General features: G+C 48.9%; 1 long non-coding RNA gene across 1 annotated transcript in view; it reads left to right on the top strand.

Moving 5' to 3' along the window:
- The first annotated feature begins 2,625 nt into the window (after positions 1-2,625).
- Positions 2,626-6,000, top strand: part of LOC120889707 (uncharacterized) — a 49,829-nt gene continuing 46,454 nt past the window's right edge. The window contains exon 1 of the long non-coding RNA XR_005733764.2: positions 2,626-2,924. This is a non-coding gene — a long non-coding RNA (uncharacterized LOC120889707). The remainder of the gene's footprint in view (positions 2,925-6,000) is intronic.

Raw genomic sequence — 6,000 nt, 5'->3', positions numbered from 1 at the left:
AGAGGGCCCTTGTCCTTGGGCTCACCAGCTCAGACCAGGGGTAGGTAGATGGGGACTGCACCCACGCCTGGCACTCATTATTAATCCAGATTTGCAAAAGGCATCTACTCCAGCGGGAAATCAACCAAGCTGGACCCATTTGATGCTTTGCCTTGTGGTTTGCATTCTGGGTGGTGATCACTCTGCCCACCACAAAGAGCACTTGCTGCTTCATTACTGCATGCCCCCCCCACCACACACATGCACACACACACACACACACACACACACCAGCTTTAGGCAGCAAACAGCAAGTTGTGCAGGCATTAAGGGTGCTTTTCAGCAGATGATTGGTACAAAGTGCTCACACCTGCCACCACCCTGGACCCTTACTGAGAGATGTCACTGCTGATGGTGAAGGGTACAGGGCCTGAGGGTGATGGCTCAGGGACTAGAACCCAAGTCTGCTGACTCTGTGGCTTTTCCCCTCAGGTCTCAATGACCAGGGGAGGAAACTGAGTTGTGTGTGTGTACATGTGTGCAAGCATGTATGTCCTCACTGCAGGAGACACTAGTGAGCAAGTCCAATTTGCTGTTTGCACATGGTGGTGATGCCCTTGGGGATTGCCACCCAGATTATCTCTCCCATCCACACACTGGCCTCTCTGGATCCTCATTCTGTTGGTCCCTGCCATCTTGCACCTGTTCAGCCTCAACTGGATCCAAAGGACAAGTAATTCTCCAGGAAGGTTGGTACCTTCAGAGGCATTTAGAGGGGATGCTGCTTATACAGGTTTGAGTGGAAGTCAAGGGGGCAGTGGTAAGGATGTTTCTTTCACTTGATGAATAGTTATTGAGCCCTATCATCTGCTAAGATGCTTCTAGGTGCCAAGGATACAACAGTGAACAAAAGAGTCAAAAAACTCCACTTAAAGGGAGTGTGAACTTCAATGAGGGATGGAGACAAACAACGAGGTCAATAAACCAATCAAGATGGTGGTAAAAGCTAAGAAAAACAAACGTGGGAAGAGGTTTAGGAATTTGGGGATTGGCTGCAGTTTTAGATATGGTGACCAACAAGGGCTGAAACAGGCCTGAGGGAATGCAGGTTGTGTGTTCCAGGCAGAGTGAAGCAGGTGCAAAGGTCCTGAGCCCCAAAAGTGTCTGATGTGTTTGATGAGTATGGAGCTGGCCCTGAGCATGGGTGAGAGCAGGTGCGAGGTTAATATACCCAGTGAGTTCAGAAAGGTAATGGGTTGGAGGGGTGTTTTATGAGGCCTCAATGGAAATACTTTGGCTTTTATTGGAGTGCAATGGGAGCATTTGCAAGGCAGAGCAGGCTGGAGCTAATTTACGCTGCTGGTAGCAAGCACTCCACCTACCAAGAGGATGAGTGACTCCCCCTCCCACTTTACAGCTCTTTGATCATGAACTAGAAGGGTCTGCATCGAACTGTAGGGGAAGTTGAGTCCCTTTCTGTTATGGGAGAAAAGAGAAAGAGTAACAAGACTTCAGAGCAGACATGGGGGCGTTGGCCACTGGTGCCCCTGGGCTTTTGGAGTGACACTGGAGCTTGTCCACTGGCCACCCCCAGGAATCCGGGTCTTGGGTGCTGGGACAGCACCAGGCTGGTGCCTGTCTCTTTCAAGATATTGAATGTTCAGGCGCACGTCTATCTCCGTCTGCATCTCTTCTCTTCATTTCCCACCCTTCGGGGTGTCCGGCTCCCATCCATCCTGCGGGCTGTCTCTAATGACTGTGAGATGAAGTATTGTACGCAGCGGAGGAGCCAGCAGTGTGGGCAGGTCTGAAGATGCTGGATTTCTCACCTCTCTGCTTGCTCCCTCTCTCGGCGCCACCTCTCCCCCGCCCCTCTTCTCACCCCTTTGCAGAGGAGAACGACAATGCGTGTGTGAAGATTGCTTGCCAGGAGCAAGCCAGCACCTCCCTTCTGCTCACAGGCAACAGCCTTTCTTTCCACATCCGGTGGCCTTGCCTGTTCCTGGGTTTCCTGGCACCTTGGCCCTTTCCTCCTCTGTCCCTTCCCACCTGGTTCTTCCTCATGCAGGCAGGTTCCTGAGCTGCTGGGAGGGGGCCAGCTGCGATGGAATGGGACCATTGAGTGGGGATGGGGCTGAAGACATTGGAGATCCCAGGGGGTGTTGTTTATCCTCTTATAAAAGACCCAGCCTCATAGTCAATTATAAAGGTCCAAAGTGAGTAAGTGTGAAGTTTTCAACGTACACTCATGTTATATTTACATGACCCTGAGCTGGCCCTGCATGAGATGGGAGACAGTGGGACAACCAGGGACTTCCCTTTGGCCCTTTTCTCCACCCTTTTTCTCTTCCATGAATGTCCTGTTGTAGGACCCAAACCTGGGCCTCTCTCTTCTCTCAGAAAGAGGTCAACCACCTTGGAAGGGCTTCCCACCTCCTTGGAGGGGCAGGGTGGGGTTTGTTTGGGAAAATTCCCTCTTCTTTTTTTAGAGAGAGCAAGGAGAGAAAATGAAACACTGTTGCCACCTCCTCCTTAGCTGAGGTCCCAGGTGAGCTAGGAGCCTCTCAGCTCCTTTTGTGTGGCTGGCGCCTGTGTAGTGTCTCCATGGTGATGCCTTGAGGCTGCGGCTGAGAGCAGCCTCCCTCTGCAGCATCCCCCCAGCTGCTAGTATATTGGGTAGCTGAGGAAGAGGGACCCTGCTGAACGGAGGGAGGTCTGGATTAGGTTGGCCTAGGGACCTGCCATGCCTTCTTGGCCCCTCTTGGCTTCTGGAAGACCAGCAGCAGCTGTGGGTCCTGGGAGCCAATCAAAGGCACAACTGTAGTGAGAGGGTCAAGATGTTCCAGAACCTGGGTCACATTCCCTCTCCAGGTTCATCTCCTGTGACTCCCCTACCCGAAGCCACTTGCGGAGCCTCAGCTGGTCTCCTCACTCCTCCCCTCTAGGTCAGTATTTATTCTTATCTTTGTGGATTTGCTCCATATGTGTCTCTTGCCTGGGACTGTTCCCTTCCTTAGTACTTCTCTGACTTGGTTCCTGAGTTGCGTTTCCCAGGAACTCTTGGCTGATACCCGCCTGAGCCCTCAGCTCCCTTCCTCTTCTAAAACCAGACACACCCACTGCCTCTGTGGTCTGGCTTGCTGGTGGGGACACATGAAAACTTGGGTTAACTCACTTCACTTGCTAGAGGTGGGTGGCATAGTGGGGACAGTGTGAGTCCTTTGGTCTGAGAGTCCTAGGATCTGCCACTTGCTAATGTGTCCCCATAGGATGAGTGTCACTTGCCAGTTATCTTACAGAGCTGTCAAACAACCTGTGAGTTTCAGTTTGTTCAGCTGCAAAATGGAGTATAAGGAGTTACTAAACTCCTTCTGACTTGTGAAGGTGAATAAACTATTGTAAGTGAAGGTGGCAGTATTGGCTCAGCTCTGGTGTGTTCTAAATATGGCCCCTGCCCTGTCACCTGCCCATTTCTAGTTTAGATCCTATTATTTGCTCCTCCAGCACCTTGTCCCTGCCTCAGCCCCATGGTCTTTAGCACACACATGTAGTTAATAACTGTCTTTTTTTTTGTGTGTGTGTGTGTGTGTGTGCTGATTCTCTTGGAGGGGATGGCAAGGAATGGGCTTTGTCTGGACTTTGTCATCATGGACTCCCTATGCTTGGCATAGAATCTGGACAAGTAGGTGCTTCAGAAACATCTGTTGGCTAACCATGCAAACATGGACGGGGCACTCCACCACAGAGAAAATACACCAGAACATCAGGACATCAGGACAGCTTTTCACTCCCTTGATCTCCAGGAGCCTTAAATCTAGCAGGTGATCAACAAGTGGCAGGCTGGGACAGTCCTTGCTTGGACATCATGTCATATAGGAATGACCACCCAGAGACTCTCCTAGGTGATTTCTAGAAGCAGAAGAGGGGAGTTTGGAAGGCAGAGGGGGAGACCCAATGAACACCTCAGTGTTCGTTGTAATCCTAGAGTTTTATGGTGTAGAGAAGCAGGAAGCACTTTGTTCCAGAACCTATTAGTTACATCAGTAAGATCACCCCCTGAAGCCAGAGGAAGGGATGGAGCCTTGTCCTCTTAGAGATCAGGCCTAGAGTTAATTCCCATGAGGCTTGCTGAAGTTGGGACAAACTCGATTTAAGTGGAAATATTTTGATTTGAGTTAATGTACATTGGATCTGGTAAACACACAGAGTATATTACTACGCACCCTGGAAATGTACAGTCCGATCAGCAAACAGATTAGTTTTAAGTGAAAAGACACTGGCAGACGTTTAAATTCATTGACTTGTTGAGAATGTCTAGATTTGGATACAAATGCACTGGAACGCTAGATCAGTTTGGTGTCTCAGCCCATCCGCACGGAGAAGCTATTGATTTTAGTTGATATGCATTGATTCCCAGAAAACAGGACGGCTTTTGAAAATGAACTTCCAGTAATTTCAGGGAGAAGCCAGCACGTTTGTCTCTACGTGAGGCTGACTTGTTTTGTTAAACGCGCTTCTGCGCCTCGAAGGAAGGGAACAGCAGACAAATATCTTCGTATGAATTAAAATGCATTGATTCTTGGAGGGAAATGATGGTCTCTGTTAAAAGCTTTTTGGAGATGTTAGCATGCAAGAGTTTGAATAAAACCTTTGTTCAGCACCCCTTCCTCTCTCCCCCCTTCTCCTTTCCCCTAAATGATGTTTTCAGAGTCCATCTGAAGTTGGAGTGGTGGTGGGGGTTGGGGGGGGGGGCAAAGAGGCGGGTGCCAATTTTACTGTCAATCTCCCCAGTGAGTGGGAGCCCTCCTCTGGGAAAAGATCATGGAAAGAAAGGCGCTTAATATTGTTGATCTTGTAACAAGGCAGAGACAGATAAGATCAGGTGTCCAGGTAGGAAGGAGAAACACAGGTTCTGTTCATTTAAAAAAAAATGTAGGAATGAAAAGGAGGGACCCAGAGGTCAGGTGTGGGATGCAGAAATGAGGGGGGAGGGGTGCAGTTTGGGTCCTTCAGTCAATGGCTTCTCTGTGCTGAAGGGGAAATGACTCGATGATAATAATCGAAATGATGCGGGAGTGAGTTATCTCACTTTCTTACCATCTGAATGAGTTGGACATGAACCAGAGGTGTAATTTAGGCATTTCTCACCCTCGTTAATGAATAGCTCCCATGGGGTATGCAGACAGCAGGGCTGGAAAAATGATTCCAGGAGCCAGGAAGGAAGCGATTGGCCCGGAACTTATTTTTCATGTGTTGAGACTCCTTGGATCTTTCTGGATCACAGCCACCTAGGGCAACTCTGGGGGCCCATCGTGGTGTAACTTATCTTTAGCCACTCCTCACTAGCTCCTTTCCCTCCTACATATGCCTTGGGTGGATGATTCAGTTCATTTGGAGTATGTTTGTTGGCTGGAGCATGGTAGAAAAGCACTGACCTGTAACCCTGTCCATGTGGGCTAAATCTCCCCCATGGACATCAGGAAAGAACCAGTCAAGAATGCTCTTAGGGGGAGCTTCAACTATGAGGCCATCACCTTCCACCTCTGTATGCACCTGTCATAAATCAAGCATTAGAGGTCCATATCTACTTATCCCAGACCGTCGATTCTCCCCACCTCCACTCCTCTCCCTTTCACTTGGCTCTTTTCTGTTTTAGAAAGAGGGTGGCCTACTATTCATAATAGCCCAGATTTGGGATCAGCCAAGGTGCCCATCAATGGATAAATGGATCAAGAAAATGTTAGCTGGGCAAGGTGGAGTATCCTGTAATCTCAGCAACTTGGGTAACTGAAGCAGGAGGAATGCATGTTTGAGGCCAGCCTATCTCAAAATAAAACGTTTTTTTAAAAAGGATGGAGATATAGTTCAGTGGTAGAATGCCCTGGGTTCAATCAATCCCCAGTACCAAAGAAAGAAAAAGTACATAATGGAATATTGTTTAACCATAAAAAAGAATAAAACCCCGCCATTTGGGGCAATGTGGATGGAAATGAGGACATCATGTTAAGTGAAAGAAGTTAG

This window comes from Ictidomys tridecemlineatus, chromosome 4, assembly GCF_052094955.1.
Source record: "Ictidomys tridecemlineatus isolate mIctTri1 chromosome 4, mIctTri1.hap1, whole genome shotgun sequence".
In the NCBI taxonomy this organism is placed as follows: domain Eukaryota; kingdom Metazoa; phylum Chordata; class Mammalia; order Rodentia; family Sciuridae; genus Ictidomys; species Ictidomys tridecemlineatus.
The sequence above is the reverse complement of the archived record's forward strand: the minus strand, read 5'-3'. Positions and strand labels throughout refer to the sequence as shown.